Raw genomic sequence first — 17,438 nt, forward strand, 5'->3', positions numbered from 1 at the left:
ATGGCACTCCCACTGCTTGTGAATTTTTCTTCTGGACCATCTCTTCTCCCTGTGTGATATTTCCTTTGGTCATTTCGTCATCTTCCATCTCCCATTCCGGAGAGTGTGAAATTGAAAGGATGTTTTTTCTTGTTGTTAATGGTTGGCCCTGTGTCCATCTCTAATGCAACCTGTATGTATGCACATAATGCATTTAAGATTTCTTAGAAATAGCAGAATTGGGTTAGAGCCACAGAAAGTTAGGGAATGATTTCCCTGAGAGCTAGGGAAACCTTTCCACTTCGCTGTGCTATAATGGAACAAGGACAAATCACCCAGCCTCCATTTTGTCCATTCGTAAACTGGAGATGATCATTTCTTTAATACCTAGTTCATGAGATGATGATGGAGCTTGAAGATACTCTCCACAAACGCTTGGCAAGCCATCAAGTGACTACATAACTGTTAGTCATTGTTATTTTAAGACTTACCTTTGGCTTAAAGACTAGATTCTCCCCAGATGTTAATGTATAAAGTTGTAATTCAAGGACCTGGTTTTATCTACAGTATTTTCCTGTCAATGTAAATAATGAGAAATGTAATTGATTTCTAACTGAGAGCTAATCACATGAACACAGCTCTTGTCACCTATGCAAAAGGTAGAACTATGAAGGGAGGGGAAGCCACGTTAGGGTTATATACCCCAAAGAAAGGGAGCATTGGCTAGGGGACAAAGAGACATTACTTATAAAGCCAGATGACTTTTTGGCTATGTCAGGAATTTACCAGTCAAAGTACTGGGACTAAAAGACAAAAGTGAAATAGCCCCTGCCCTCAAAAAGTTTACATTTGCTTGGAGTTAACATGCACACATATAAGTAGGGTGATCAGGTGAGGCCTTAAGGGGAAGGAGGCTTGAGCCTTTTGTTTTGTTTTGTTTTGAGGGAATCTAGAAGGTCTGAAAGGGAAGGTAAAAGGAAGTTCATTCCAGGGGTTGGGGACAATGAGTTGCAAAGGCACAGAGATGGAAAGTGGAGAAGACAGTTTGATTTGAACACAAAATGCCTACAGGAGAGTTATGTTTGGATAGTAACTTAGGAAAGAATACTAATGATGAGATCTGGTCCAGGGATGCCTTGGAACCTGATAATGGTTTGGGGTAGACCTTCAGATTGCAACCTGGTCTAGTAATGTGTACAGAGCAGAGCCTGGACCAATTCTAAATGAGTGGGTCAGTACCGATCAAATTGTATGACTGAGTCAGCCCTAGGCATCCTTTACTAGTCCATCTCTCTTGTGATACTGGTCTGCTTTATGCCTGAAGATCTTTGCCTAAGCCCTTAGCCTTGCTCCTAGGGAGGGGGGTATGTGTGTGCTTGCTACCTGCCATGTTAGTGGCAGCTAGATGGCCCCTGGCTATAGAATCAGGAAGGCCTGAACTCAATTTCAGCCTCAGACACTTGCTAGCCGTGGGATCATGGGCAAGTCCCTTACCCTCTGTCTGCCTCAGTTTCCTTATCTACAAAATGGAGGTAAAATAGCATCTACTTGTCGGGGGTTATTGTGAGGAATGAATGAGGTGAATTTTGTCAAGAGCATTTAACACAATCCTTAGTTTGGAGTAGGTGTTGTAAACATTTATTCTCTTCCTTTGCCCTTCCCTCTCCTGCACTATTTCACTGGATTTAGCATCAAAAGACTTGAATTCTACTCTGCTACTTCATTCATTTAGGAATCTTGGGCAAATCACTTAACCTCTTAGAGATAAAGCTTTATCCTCACCCCAAGTGGGTACTAATCCCTGCCCTACCTCTCTTCCACACAGGTTCAGGAGAGCCTGGTGTCTGACTCTATTAATAATGTAAAAAGCCTTAGGCAGGTGTGAGCTTTTTCTGGTGCTGTAATGCACATAGTCCTTGAGTGTCCATAGTAGTGTACATAGGTGTTTAATATATGTTTGCTAAACAGCTATACCCCTCCCCCAGGCATCTTGACTGCATGGATAGAATACAACTTATTTTGATGAATTAAAAACCTAATAAGAAAACCCCCACCCCAGAGCTCAAGGCAGTTCCTGGGAATTGGCTCAACACCCCCATGGGTTTCTAGGCGAAACCAAGGTCAGTTTGGGCCCTTTGCGTGTATCATTCCTGTGTGACTAACCACCTGTCACATCTGTGCAGGCAGGAAGTTGTACTTTCTTCCAAATGCCCAAAACCTCTCTCATCTTTCTGATTAACCTCCCCCCCCCCTTCCCACTCTTCCCCCTCTCCCTCTAAACCTTTAGCTTATTACTCTGCGGTTGACTCTGCAGAATGTTAAGCCTTTCCTGGAATCAGCCACTGCTGGGCTTTGCCTCATTGGGATGATAAATGGCCGTTAACTGTTCAGAGGCTTAAACAAATGCTTCTACTGGCTAAGTGAACCTAATCCTTTTTGAGCATGTTGGTTGCCCAACTTAATGACAAACAATATTTTGACAGCGTTATGGACTTATCTACTTTATGCCGGCTGTGATTTAGTAACCAGAGAGCCTATTACTATTCATGCTACATTCTTAGAGAATCTAGCCACTACCCTCTCCACCCCCCCCCCCAACCCCATTGCGTCCCCTTTCCTGTTGGACACACATCACTCCAATTAACATTTTCAATCACAGCTGTGTATGTGTTAGAACAAGGAATGCCTGAGCCCCTTAATACATGCTCAGCCATGGCCTAATTCCTTTGGGGCCTGGTAGCTGCTACATCTGATGGCTGACACATTTCTAGACTGAGTGGTGCTTGAAATTATGGTGAGAGAGACAAATGCAGCTCATGTTCCTTGGATGCTTTCATTTTACCACCAAAGGTCGAGTTCACCATTGAATATCTCTATTTCTTTCCATCTGGCAAAATGTGTCTTGGGACTCATTTCTTTTCCACCTTGCTAGTTTGATATTTCAGCCTCTATGCTATATCCCATCTGACTTGCCAAGTGCTTTTTTTTTTAGAGAGCAAGGGGAAAAAAATAATTCCTCATATCTGTGCTAAACTCAGCTGCTGACTTGCTGTGCAGACTTTGAGTGTGTCCTAATTGGCTCTGACTCAGTTTAGTCCACATTAACAATAGCACCAAACTATGAATCTTGCCCCATGCTGTGGAAATGAATTAAGTATTTGCATTGTACAAATGCGTTTCCGAAAGTCATTAGGAAGAGCAATATTTATCTTAGAGAAAAGAAGACTGGTTAGTAAGGAGGATGTGATAATGGCCTTCAGATATGTGAAGGGACTTTAAGGAGAAAGAGAAGGAAGACTATCTCATTCTGTAGGGCAACCCTCAGCCCAAAGAGTGAGAAATGACCATCTGGGGTGAGAGGGATTCTATTTTGGCCAAATAGGAAGAAGGCAATTCCCCCTAAAGCTGCCCAGTATGAAATGGGCTTATTCGGGAAACATTGAATTTACAGTTATTCGAGGTACATAAGAAGAGGTGGGATGACTGCTCAATCAAGGGACATGCTGGAGAGGCTATTCCTACTTTGGATATGTGGCTGTACTAGAAAAATCCAAGTGATATGAGAGTCTGAAAGACACAGCCATATTCCACCTCACTATGTGTGGCTCACCAAGGGAATGGAGCAATTCAGTTTGCTTGCTGGTCGCAGCAATCTTTATAACATTAAACAACGGCTACAAGCGCAGGCAAATATTTTCTGATTTCTCTCACTTTTATCCCAGTTAGGAACTAGTAGATCCTGTTGTTTTGAAAGAGTATTTGAGAGGAAGTTCACTGAAATGGATAGAGCATTGGCCTTGGAGCAAGGAAGACCTGGATTCTGCTGCTCGGACGTTCAAAAGTTGTGTCATCTTGGATCTCTGTGACGATCTCTTGCTCATCTATAAAGTGGTGGGCTTGGATTCAAACTGTGAGTTCCCTTCCATCTCTAAATCTATAATCCTAGAATGCTTAGTTATGCTTAAGACTAAATAATTGAAAGCATGAAGTGGCCAGATAAGTGAGTTACCCTTTGTCTTTTATATGCTTAACCACTAAAAACTCTTTGCCTCTCCACTGAAGTTGTGTATCCACTATTCACTGATGCTGTCTTAAAATAGATTGCCCAGAAATCTCTCTCTATATTAGGTCTTCTTAAAGTTGGGATTGTAGAGAGAGTCAGGGAGGTTGTAAACTTGCTTTGGAAAAAATGAATTAATTTTGAAGTTTCTCTAAATTAACCTTTATTTTATTTATGAGTTTATAAAACATAATTTTAAGAAGAATGCATAAACTACTACAAGCTGCCAAAGGGGTCTAAGCTACAAAAAAGGTTAGAATTCCTCATCCTACATGCTTAAATAGGACAAACTTGGATAAGTATTTCTATGTAACATGCTCTAGAGGACACTGGGTAAAAATTGCAATGAATGATTAGATGTTATAGGATGCCATATCTATAAGATAAGTTTCTTTTGCATGTATTGAAGTTGACAGAAACAATTCAAGTTTGGAATATCAGAAATATTATTCCTATAATAATAGTACTACTTCTACTAATATTAATTCCTATAAGAAAAATGGTACTGATATTTTTGGTGGAAAAGAAGGAAGGAAGGAATAGCAGAGGGAAGGAAAGAGAAAGAAAGAAGAAAAGAAAAGAGAAAGGGAGGCCAATAGTAAGGTGAGGTGGTATAGTGAAATGAACAAAGAATCCTAGATTGGAAGTCTCAAGACCTGAGATCTCATTTTAGCCCTGCTATGATTAACACTGAATAAGTCTCTTTTTTAATCTGGGTCTTAGTTTACTAAGTTTACTTACTGAAGGTGTTGGAATATGTGGTCTGTAAAGTCCCTTCCAGATCTAATCTGTAATATAAATCAAGAAAAGTTTTAAGTCAGGTCTGTATATACCTGTTTTGCTACATAAAATTACTGACTTGGAAATATGGAAGTTTTATAGTTACACATATGACATTAATACTACTGAAGAAATAATTTGTAGAGTTTGATAATTAGGGCTGAATCTAAGTAGCTATAATCTTAAAGTTCTTTAAAAAACCCAAATCAAATGTTTCCTAGCTTTTTCAAGCCTTTTTTTTTTTTGTTCTCTCATCATTGCTAATTGGGAGTTAGCCATCATTTTCAAAAGATATGGCCACATTGTCCATACTGATATAAGTCCCTAAAATATCACAATACTTATTTTGTGGAACACAGTCAACAAATAAATGATAGAGATGAATATACCATGAATTGAAAAATTTAAATAAAGTAATTCCTTTTTTTCTATGAACTTAAAAATTTAAAGTTCTACTAGATTTGAACCATTATTCAAATTAATAAAAGGATAGAAACCTTTAGTTGCCTTCCTGCATTAGAAAATGATTTATGTTACTTATAAAGAGCATGCTACTGTGCTTTGCAATTTAATGGTAAAAAGCTTTATATTTGAAAAGATAGATACACTTGGGGGCTTCTGTCTTCTTTGAGATTGCATCTTCCTGTTGTGAGAGTCCTTTCGATACTGTGCATGCTAAGAAGAATATTGATCTATTATTCGCAATTCAAAGAGGCTTGCTTAGAGTTATCACTAGGAACTTGGCAAGCACAGCATGACCAAGAACACAGTAAATAAACTCAGGGAGAAAAGGAAACCTCGAAAAGAAGCAGTTGGAATCTGTGCAGAAGACAGAATAGGGAGCAGGAAGAAGGGAGTAAACATGACTTAGTTGACCTCAGAATAGAGGAGACTACAAGGCCAATGCTTCACCAAACAAGGTCCTGGATAGATCATTTGCCATCTAGCTACCAAGCCATTCTTCAATTACTATATATCCGCTGCAGTCTTTTGGTTGTTAAGAAGATTGGGTAGGAGATAGCATTCACTATATGAGGAAGCCCTGTGCTTGGTCATTATGATGGTCTCAACAAAAAAATTTCCATTTCATAATGAATCAGTGGCTCAAGAAAAAGATGACCTTCACATAGGGGCTTTCTAATATTGTTTATTTGTCCTAATTTAAGGCATTTCTTTCCACTGCTAGTTTATAAGCATTTAGAAAGGAAAACTGTGATCATTAAGAATTTGCAAGGCTTAGTGGAAGAACAGATTGTGGGAGACAAAGCTCATTTTCATTTGTGGTGGAGTTATAAGACTTAGAGATAACTGAATTTTAGCAAAGCATTTCAGATTCTTTCATGCTGTCCTTGAGGACAAGATGGAGAAACAGGGGCTAGGTACTCAGTTGGCTAGATTAAGAAGAGCTGGAATGAATGACTGAACCTAAAGACACCTCAGTAATGGGTTAATGTCACCTTACCTGTCAGTGCTCCACTGATGTATCTTTGAGCGAGGGAAATTTACCAATTTGATCATTGACTTACTGACTTGGACCAGGGCAGTAAAAGGGACCTTTTTATCAAGTAAGAAGATGACAGGAAGCTCGAAGAAGGAATATATTAGATGATAGTATCTGTAAGCTGGGCAATATAGAATAAGTTCAAACATGTACACGTGTGTGTGTGTGTGTGTGTGTGTGTGTGTGTGTGTGTATTTAAAGAATACATATGTATGAATCCCCACATTTTGGCTCATAAATAGCCCAATTAAAGATGAGGGAGAGATATGCTTATGATATCTGCAAGTCAGACAGATTTGTGTGACAAAGATCTAAGATGTTAATAGAGTACTAGCTTAGCGAGTCAACGATGTGATGGTATGGCCAAAGAAACTCTAATACCTGCAGTTCCTCACTGCTTGTGTGAACCACAAGTATAAGGTACTGAATTGAAGATATTAACTTATAATCTTAGACTGTTGGTCCTGCACCAATATGTTTATCTTTACTAGGTAATCTGAGGGAAAAATAATTCTAACCCAGAGTTATTTCATGAATTAGCCATATTTATAAGAGTAGCAAGAGAATATTTCAAGTAATAAACTTAGAGCACCCTCCTCCCCAGTGCACAGAGCAGTAACAGAAAGAATGGACCTGGACACGGAGAACCCATAGATGGAAGACATTTCCAGAGCAATAATACTGTGGTTGGTCCCAATGAAGACTTCATGTAACCAGGGCTCTAATGTAATATAGACGGAGAGAAGAGAGGGCAACTGCTGCTTTGTCTTATGCCTATCTGGTAAGAAAGTAGGACTAATTTAAACATATCACTGTTCACAAAGAAGACAAAAAGCTGTGAAGATCCCTGATTCTATGTCCTACAGGAAAGAGGAAGGATAAGATGAAACTACCTTCTGTGCTTTTGAGTTCCAGGAAAAAGGAGAGATATTCAGAGGAGAGTAGGAGAGCTTTGCTTCTTTGTCAAGGTAGGTAGGAGGAGGAAAGAAACTGCAAGTACAGCTATTTAAGCTCTGTCTTCTGTTTATGTCCTTCTTGGGATCCATGCTTAGACCACAAAGAAGTCATTTTCCCTGTAATGTCTGCTTTCTAGATCGTCTTCACGGCAGGTTGGGAGACCATAGTTTCTATTTTAGACTCTCTATGATGGGTCTTAAGATTAATGTCCCCATGTGTCAAAAGGACAAGTCATTTGTGGATTTCTTGCATTGTTGACAGCTCTTCAACCCAGCCAATATGACTCATTGAGGTCCGCTATTCTGGTTGGAGCCAAGTTCAGGGTGGGGTAAATTATGATGCTCATTTATTATTATACAGAGGAAGGTAGCATGGTATAGTAGAGATATAATGGAAGCCAGGAGTTGTGTATGCCCAGGAAATTCCAGATCCCTTTCCTGTTTTGATAATTACAGTGTTGTCAAAGATGACAAAAATAAGGTCAGCTCTCACCCCCTTGACCTTATCATGTCCCAATTTCTTGCCCTGTTGCCCTGTCTCTTGCCCTAGAAGGTTCACTCATCTTTTGAAATCTTGGAATGGCATGTTCAACTCAAACCCTTGTGCATGATCAACCTACAGTTGCTTAGATACTGGACCTTTGCCTGGCTTCTGGATTACCGCTGCATCTTCCTAGCCCAGGATCTCCCTTATCTATCCGTGGGATTTTTGTGCATGAATAGAGAACTCTTGATAAGTCAGAATACTTTGCAGCTGCCAGATTAGTCCATGGTTGTCTGGGATAGGCATCCCTCACTCTGCATATTTTTGGTTTGCTCGTTTCATTTTTCTTGGAACTCGCATACCTTCTTTTAAAATTTCATTTAATATTTTTCTAAAGAGCTTCCTTGGAAGGATTCAATTGAGAAGATGGGACTCTTAGCATGTTTTTAAAATTAGATTTAAAAAGGGACTAATAATGATTAAGAGAATTTTGTAGTGGGTAGGAAAATTAGGAATCATCTGGCCACCCCAGATTTTCCACACAAATGGAAAAACTGAGGGCCAGGGGAGTAAAATGAGTTAAATAAGATCAAGATTATAGATATCATAAGTTATAGAGGTTCACAGATAGTGGGGGAACTCTGGGTAAGGTATAAGACCCTTCAGCCCAGAGGGAATCTGCTAACAATGTCTGGTTCAGCTCCCCATCTCCCCTGAGGACTCTGGGCCTTCTTGAGAAGTCAGGGGGTGGTGACAACCTGTGTTGTAATTGAAGCAGAGTGATACTAGGTGACAGAGTGATACCAAATCCTTGTTCCATATTTTTCTCCCTCCTTTCCCCCTCTTCTCTCCCCTAGGTACTTTGTTGTGATCCACACTCAGTTCCCACAGTCCTCTCTCTGGGTACAGACGGCTCTCTACATCACAGGTCTATTGGAATTGTCCTGAATCACCTCATTATTGGAAAGAGCCAAGTCCGTTATAGGTGATCATCACACAATCTTGTTGTTGCTGTGTATAATGTTCTGGTTCTACTCACTTCGTGTAGTATCAGTTCATGTAAGTCTCTCCAGGCCTCTCTGAAATCATCCTGCTGGTCGTTTCTTAGAGAACAATAATATTCCATAACATTCATATACTATAGTTTATTCAGCCATCCCCCAACTGATGGGCATCCACTCAGTTTCTATTTTTTACTTGCCACTACAGAAAGGCCTACCACAAACATTTTTGCACATGTGGGTCCCTTTCCTTCCTTTATTGACCTCTTTGGGATACAGACCCAGTAGAGATATTACTGGATCAAAGTCATTGTCGAATGTCAAATCCCTCCCCATGCATGGCAAAATTGGATCATTTTGGTGGTCTGTGTTTGCTTTCTTCTTCATTTATAAAACATAAATGTGATTATGACACCCTCCTAATAAAAAAAATCCTAGTGGCCTGCTATTATCACTCAGATCCAATATAAACCATTCTGTTGCACATTTCAAAACCTTCCAATTCTACCTGTATTTTGGAGTTCTCCAAGAGCTATACTTTCAGTTGTTTGAATCTGTGCCATTCTTTACCCTACCTCCATGCATTTGCACAGGCCATCTCCTATGCCTAGAAATCTTTCCCACCTCACCCTTGGAACTTTGAGCTTGTAACATAAAATGATTGGACTTGTTAACTTCATTTCCTTTGAACACATCTCTAATGTCTCATTTTATTTACAGTTCTCAATCCTGTCATCTCTTTACTCCCGTACTCCATTAGAGGTTTCATGAGGGCAAGAACCATGCCGTGGTCATCTTTTGTCCCTCCACTCCTCCCCTCCACCCAAAGTTCATCCCATAGCTTCTGCCTTACATGACAATTCAATGAATGAGCACTGAATGAAATGGGGACAGTGGGTAATTGGGGCCCTCAGTTAAAATTTGTTGGGGATGGAATGGAATTAAATGTCTTCTATAGCTTGTGAAATCCCTGTTTATTCCGCCTTTACTCTGGATATTCATTCAACTGTACCACCACTGGACCATAGATCATTGAGGTGTATGTTACCTCCATAAATTCAAGGACGAAATTGTCCATGACAGACTAGACCAGGAAACAATATTCCTCATTGGTGATGGAAGAGAATCAAAGTCCTGTCATTGACCAGAATGCAGAATGGACTTGAACTTGTTTATATTCACTGGAGACCCAACTAGAGTCTGTTTCTTATGCTTGCTTATGCATTTCTCATGTAAATTGAATTAAGGGTCTCAAAATGGGGATGGATTTTTCTGGCATCAGCATATGGCAAAATGAATGGAAGCACATTTTTCATTAAAGGTATATAAAAAATAAAATATAAACCCAATGGCAGGATATTAATTCACACCAACCTAATTCTTCAGATAAGGTTTGAACTCTCCTCTTTATCACTACCCTAATAAATCTTCCTAGAACAGAGTGCCAAAGGTCAATATTCACTCAATTTTATCTTGGGAGAATTTTAAAGTGTCAGGCAGAAGAGTCACTTAAATAAAACTTGAGGCTGCTTCACTAGCCTGTGGGCCTCACCTGTAAATTGTTTCCCTACTGTCCCTGGAAGTAAGAAAGGGAAAAAAAAGACAATGACCAGGATGAATTTCTTTGCTTCGTTCTGAATCCTGTGAATGGCTTCAACCCCCTGCTCCATTTTCTAAGCAAACTTCCAAATTTGGATAGAGATGAAGAGGCAACTTTTCATAGTGCCAATGGCTGGCTGTAACAAGGCAGTATGAGGAGAGGGAGGGAGGGGGGAGGACTGTATCCAGAGGAGTATGACATGTAAAGTTAGCTCAAAAACCCAGCGAAGCTAATATAATATTAAGAGAATCTTGCTATAGGACTCAGGGGACTTTGATTCTAGTCCCAACCCTATTACTGACTGTTGGGATGTTTGGCAGGGCTTCGTCACAATGTAAATTATCAACAGACATATCTGAATAACAGAGTGATCTTCCATTATTTACAAGCCATATCCTCCCCACCTCACAGGACCCAGGGAGCTTGTCCCTCTCTTCTCCTATCAGCCAAATTTCTGGATGGGAGCATTCATTAATTAGTACCTTGAGGAAACCCTAATTGAGAAGGCAAATCTGTTTCAAAAAACACTGCAGAAAAATGTTTTTAAAACTCTTACACTCTACTAATTTGAACTTTATTATTTTATTTAAGTCTTCTAGTTTCCCAGGGACTCAGCTTCCCTCTTTGTAGAATAAGGACTTCAGAGTAGATGATCTTTGAGTTTTTGTCCAGTTCTAATAATATTCGAGTCTATGTTTTTTTTATTTATTTATTTTTTTTAAGTATCTTGCTAACATGGCAGAGAAGTCAATGTAGCAGAAGGATGGGGACAGGAAAGAAGGAAGTGTTGCTAAATGCACCAACAAGATGCGCTTGTGTTTCCACCTGTAGAGAGAAAATATGAAGAAGCATATTTATGTCGTAACAAACAAGCATTGGAATTGTTCATGTGTTTGAAGCTGAAAGAAACCATCCCAGTTTTGTTGCTGTAGAGTCACAGAATGCGAAGAGAAGGGCAGAGTGGGGTAAGTTCTTCATGGAAATAATTGATGCAGACTTACCTGAGAATTTAATTTTTAAAGACTGCCTTGCCAGTGTTATACTAGGGTAACCAGTTGTCGGGTCCCATTCATCTTTCCCAGAGGAAGTTTAGTATGTGCCAGCCCATGACTTGAAGTTATATATCACCACGCTGGGGAGCTAGTCTGTGAAGCTTCCTTTATCAGGTTCCATGAAAGCTACATACTTGCTAATACCTTCTTAGCTCATGGCATCTCAGATTCATCTCCCCCAGCTGCTATCTGCACAAGAAACCAAAAATGTATCATCTATCCTTGCGAGATTACCTGAGATAAAATGAGACCTGTTGTCTGTTGGGACAGCTCATTCTACTTTGGGAGGAGAAGGTAGTTCAAAATGTTAAGTTAATTTGTTGACATCAAAAAAAAATGAAACTACAGGCAGATAAACTTGCTGCAACTCATCCTCCCTCCTAATTTTGCCATCTGAGACCAAGCACAATACATACAATCTCTCTTCCATGAGACAACTTTTCAAATGTTTGTAGAAAATTAAGATCTCTTAAAATCATTTATTCTACCTAAAAAGCCCATTCCCTTCAATTGAGTGAAAATAGGCCATAGTCTGCAGGCTCCTTGAGGCTAAGAGTATGTGAAATGAAAAAGGGTTTGAGAGTCAGAGGGCCTGGATTTCATCTTGAATAAATTAACTTAATAAAAACAGTGATCAGGGATATCGATCAAGTGCTGCTAAGTTAGAGATTTGCAAAGTATTCTAAAGACATCTTTTATTCCCCCTAAAAACCTTGTGGGTGATGATATGAGATCCCTTTTACAGGTGAGGAAAATAAGGCTCAGAAAAATAAAGGACTTTACCCAATATCCCATTACCTATAAATATCAAAAGTGGGATTTGAACCCATTTTTCCCTCTTTCTCCAGGTCCAGTGGAGACTAGTCTCCACTTTTCTCCAAGTCTACAATATTTTACTGCCTCTCTAGACCTGTTTCCTTCTAGAAAAATGCCCATAGCTCATCCCTACCCCATATCCTGAGGTGCAGGATTTTCTTTTTCTGTATTAAATTTTATGTTATTAGCTCCAACCCATCATCTTAGTCTGTCAGTGTCATTTGGGATCTATCTTAGCTATCCCTGCTATCTTTGCCATCTGCAAGTTTGACAAGCATGCCATCTGTGCCGTCATACAAGTCATTGATAAAAAATGTTGGGGCCCAGAGCCAAGGACAGATTCCCAGGACACTCTACGAGAGCTCATTCCCAGTTGATTGCTATCTCTTAATTGCCCTTATTTATTTTTGATTGTCCAACTACTTCTAATCCACCAGCCCCTTAAGGAGATGTCCCCCATTCTCTGAACAAGGTTGAATGGGCATGTGCACATCTTCCATAGGTAAAGATGGTTCCCTTGCAAAGAACTTCCCTCTAAATTCTTGGAGTTGAGCAAGTTTTCCAGATGAATCCCTTTTTATATAAAAGACATTATAAGTCTTCAAGCTTTATATAAATTCCCATTACTAGTCAATGAGTTCTTCTCCATGAAACCACAATGAAGGTACGAATGTCTAGGCGTTCATTCTTGTAAGAATAACCCAGAACGGGCCCTTCTGTGAAACTTGCTCATTACTGTCAAAGTCACAATCGTAGGAGTCATGTTCCCAACTACAGTGTCATCCTCAATTCTTCACTCTCACCCTACTTATCAGACCAGTAGCCAAATGTTGTTTCTACCTCCTCAGTGTTATGCATAGTCTTCACTATCTCTTTGCTTTCCCATTCGCCACCCTGACTGTTGTAATCGTTTCCCTGCCTCAAGACTCTTCCTCTCCACAATTAATCCTTGATGTGTCCACCAGTGATTTTCCAAAAGTGAACTGACGATGTCCTGTTTCTGTTCATTCAAGTCCAGAAGCCTCCAGTTACCTCTCAGAATCAGAAGATAAAGTTTTATAAAATCTCATAAACCCATGCTGCTTGTCCATCCATGAACCTAGTTTTGTGATCAAGGCCTTTCTGAGTCTCCATGTTATTGTTTTTCACAGAAATCATGTAAAGGAGCACAACTAAATCAGCAAGCCTAGCACTGGGGGTTTTCCACAGCCAAAATGCAAGTGATTATAAACTTCTTGCCTCTCTGCATTTTGAGTGAATTGCATCCACATTTGGCTGTATTTGAGTACTCCTACTCAAACCCAGAAGATCTTGAGGATGCCTCATTTATCTTCGTTTCTGCTGATAATAGACACAGATGTCTGGAGCTAACAGATTGAAATGGGTTAGAATAGAAAGGGAGTAAAAACAGGAATCATCAGTAGATTTCTTCTTTCCTTCTCTGTTTTGTCCACTAGTTGTGTTTTAAAGCTGCAGTGAAGTCTTGAGTTTGTCAGTTATGAAATAGCCATGATGTGAATGAGGAACAGGCAATTTGAACACCTTCCCAATTCTTTCACTTCTCTCTTTTGGCCCTTAGCAGTGAGAAGCTCTGGAGAACGATGCCCTTAGCACAATGAGACTTTTTTTTTTTTGATAAGTCACATATACTTTGTACATATGCTCCCCTCTAGCCTTAAGATTTTATAGAGGACAAAGGATTATGTCATTCCCTTGCTTTAGTCTCAGAAAGTATAATGGTACCCTATACATAGAAGATGTTCTATAGATATTGAAGATTATTGATTTGAAGCTGGAAGGGAAGTTGGAGGCCTTTGAGTCCACTCCCTACAGCTGGTTGATTTAGTGAGTAAAATGACTTGACTGAGGTCACACAGATAGAAATCGCTAGGGAACCTTGTTCTGAACAGAGATCCTCTGACTATCAAAGAATGACATCATCTGTTGAACAGAAGTAAAGGGTATTGAACTGAATGATGCTCATGGCCTTTTCCAGCTCTTAAAGTTCTATGAGTCGTTCCATATGCAAAGAGTATTAAATACAACTAAATGGCCATGGACAGTTCAATTAAATCAATGTGTATGAAGCTTTGTAGGTGCTCAAGGACCAGCCTGGGTGTTAGGAGAGGATTAAAAGGAAAATGAAAGAAATCCTCACTGTGAGTGATAATTTAGCAGGAGAGATGACTGAGCGAACCAAAAGCTTTGCATCAAGGCAGAATGATAGGAGTCTTATGAAGCATAAACAAAGTAACTTCCCACCTCAGAGGAAGGTGATATTACTTAGGCATTAGAGAAGCCTATATAGAAAGGAGATATTTGAGAGAAGTCCTATGTGATGGGTAGGATTGTGCCATACAGTTGAGGGTAAGGGATCAGCAGGCACTTAGAGAGAGGTCATAGGATCATAGAATTAGATGGAGAGAAAACTTAACTCAGTTCTGTCAACCTCCTCATTTTATTTTATTTTTTTTTTATTTAGAATTTTTTTTCACAGTATATATGCATGAGTAATTTTTAAAATAATATTATCCCTTGTATTCATTTTTCCAAATTATCCCCCCCTCCCTACATTCCCTCCCCCCAATGACAGGTAATCCCACACATTTTACATGTGTTACAATAAAACCTAGATACAATATATGTGTGTAAATACCACTTTCTTGTTGCACAATAAGCATTAGCTTCCGAAGGTATAAGTAACCTGGGTAGATAGACAATAGTGCTAACAGTTTACATTCACGTCCCAGGGTTCCATCTCTGGGTGTAGTTATTCTGTCCATCATTGATTGACTGGAAGTGAGTTGGATCTTCTTTATGTTGAAGATATCCACTTCCATCAGAATATATCCTCATACAGCATTGAAGTGTACAGCGATCTTCTGGTTCTGCTCATTTCCCTCAGCATCAGTTCATGTAAGTCTCTCCAGGCCTCTCTGTATTCCTCCTGTTGGTCATTTCTTACAGAACAATAATATTCCATAACATTCATATACCATAATTTACCCAACCATTCTCCAATTGATGGGCATCCATTCAACTTCCAGTTTCTAGCCACTATGAAAAGGGCTGCCACAAACATTTTGGCACATACAGGTCCCTTTCCCTTCTTTAGTATTTCTTTGCAACCTCCTCATTTTAAAGAAAACTGAGGGAAACCCACTTTAAAATTTTTTCAAGGAGACACAGCAAATAGCAGGGCCTTGATCTTTGACTCCTAGGCTGGTGTTCCTTGAAAGATATGACATAAGATGTGTTTGAGGATCACTTTGACTAGAGCATGGCCTATGTGAAGATGGCTAGTGGGAGAGAGATTTTGATGTATCATGAATCTGTGACCTCATTGGTGTAGGGATATTACCACTGTACATAGTCCATCCAACACCTTCTCATTCTGCAAAGCTCTTGCGTATGCATTTTAATAATCCTCCAAAATATATCCGCCCAACATGCTGGAGCTCCCTTATAAGTTGAGTAACATCGTGGAGGTCTTTGAACAGGGAAAGGAGTGGATACTCTATTGGGTAGAAAATAAATGCCCTCTGAAAGTCTTCAAGCCAGAGAACATGGTCTCTTCTGTGGATAAGGAAGAATGACAGTAAGTAGGCAATGGAGCAGAGGTAGACATGAAGGTAGTAAGATCAGTTAGGAGGCAATTCCAATAGATCAGTGTGGGAGAATGAGTACACTAAGGGCAGAGAATACCTATGATCGGGGCAAGAAAAAACAAGTGTCAGAGCCCCTTAATCTCTTGGGTTCTCAATGTTCTCTTGCATAAAATGGGGGCATTGCTCCAAATGGTCTCTGAGGACCCGGAATTTCACATTCTTGATTCTAGATCTGATTCCTCAGTTACTTTTAACCCCATAGACTTTTGGATAGCCTATGAGTCTGGGTTTGCTTTGTATACGTCAGAGCAAACACTTGATAGAGCAGAATGTCTTCACCTTTTTTGTGTCATGTCCTCCTTCTCAGAATAGTGTTTTCAGATGTATTAAATAAAATACATAGGATTACAAATTAAATAAATGTCATTGGAATACAAATGTAATTTTCCCCCATCCAAATTCACTGACCATCTGAAATCTATCCCCTTCAGGGTCCGTGCACCCAAGGTTAAGAATCCCCATGTTGAAGCTTCATCTTGCCAGGCCCCAAGGACCAGTCACTAAGATTTTTACTGAATGTCATGTGCCTAGCCCTGGGTTGGGATTACAGGTGTGTATTCAACTCAGTGAATATTTATGAAAGATCAAATGGCATATTCTCTGTCTTGAAGGACCTGGCTGCATTCCTGGGAATCCAGTGCTCCAAGAAGGAGAACCAAGAAATTCCCTAAATGCAAAGGGAATGTACATGAATGCCAAGATGTAAAAGGGGTAGAGAGTTGAAGGGTAACATGAAAGCAAAACATCCCTCGTAGGACAGAACAAAAGGAAAGGCAGAGGCAGAGAGGAAGGAGGAAGGTAAAGGAAGTAGATGAATCAGCAGTGACGTGAATGGTTGTTATTAAAACTTCTCCAAGGCTACCATTGTGAGAGCTTGGGATGCCTGAATGCTTCCTTTTCTCACCAGGGTCACCTCTTCATCTGGAGTTTATTTCTATCATCAGGCATCATCAGTCCTGTGATGTGGAGTGGAATTAAAGTCCTGACCCTTTGCATTCTCACTGTTTTTCTGTCCTACCTTATGTCAGGCTTCCAAGAGGGTAATTTCCCTGGCCCTTATTCCCAGATACAAATGTCTTTAGTGGAAGAGCAGCTTAATTGCCAAAAACAAAGGATGGCAGGGAAGATCCCCTCTATACTTGAATGGGGCTTCTCATTATGCATCATGTGCCCTCTCTTTCCAATAAGTTGAACTTTTTCATGTACCTCTTCTAGTCTTTGGAAACTCCCAGCCTTCTGGCTCTCAGCTAATGAAGAGCAAGCTCCCATTGGTGCATTGGGAAGTCCATCAGTTTTTATGATGCCACCGGCATACACTAACTCACCTGTGTGTTCTGTGAGTCAGCAAGAGTGGAATCCATTAAGTGCCTTGCCACCCGGTGCTATTCCTGCTGACATTGGGGCTTTCCAGCTCTGGCATCGTTTGCTCAGATACCTTTGGAGAGAGATGACACAAGACCTTGCACTCAAGTGAGAAGGAATAAAAGTTAATGAGCTATTCAGCTCAGGATTGTGAAGATTAATTTATAAATTTAACATCC

Source organism: Sminthopsis crassicaudata, chromosome X, assembly GCF_048593235.1.
Source record: "Sminthopsis crassicaudata isolate SCR6 chromosome X, ASM4859323v1, whole genome shotgun sequence".
In the NCBI taxonomy this organism is placed as follows: domain Eukaryota; kingdom Metazoa; phylum Chordata; class Mammalia; order Dasyuromorphia; family Dasyuridae; genus Sminthopsis; species Sminthopsis crassicaudata.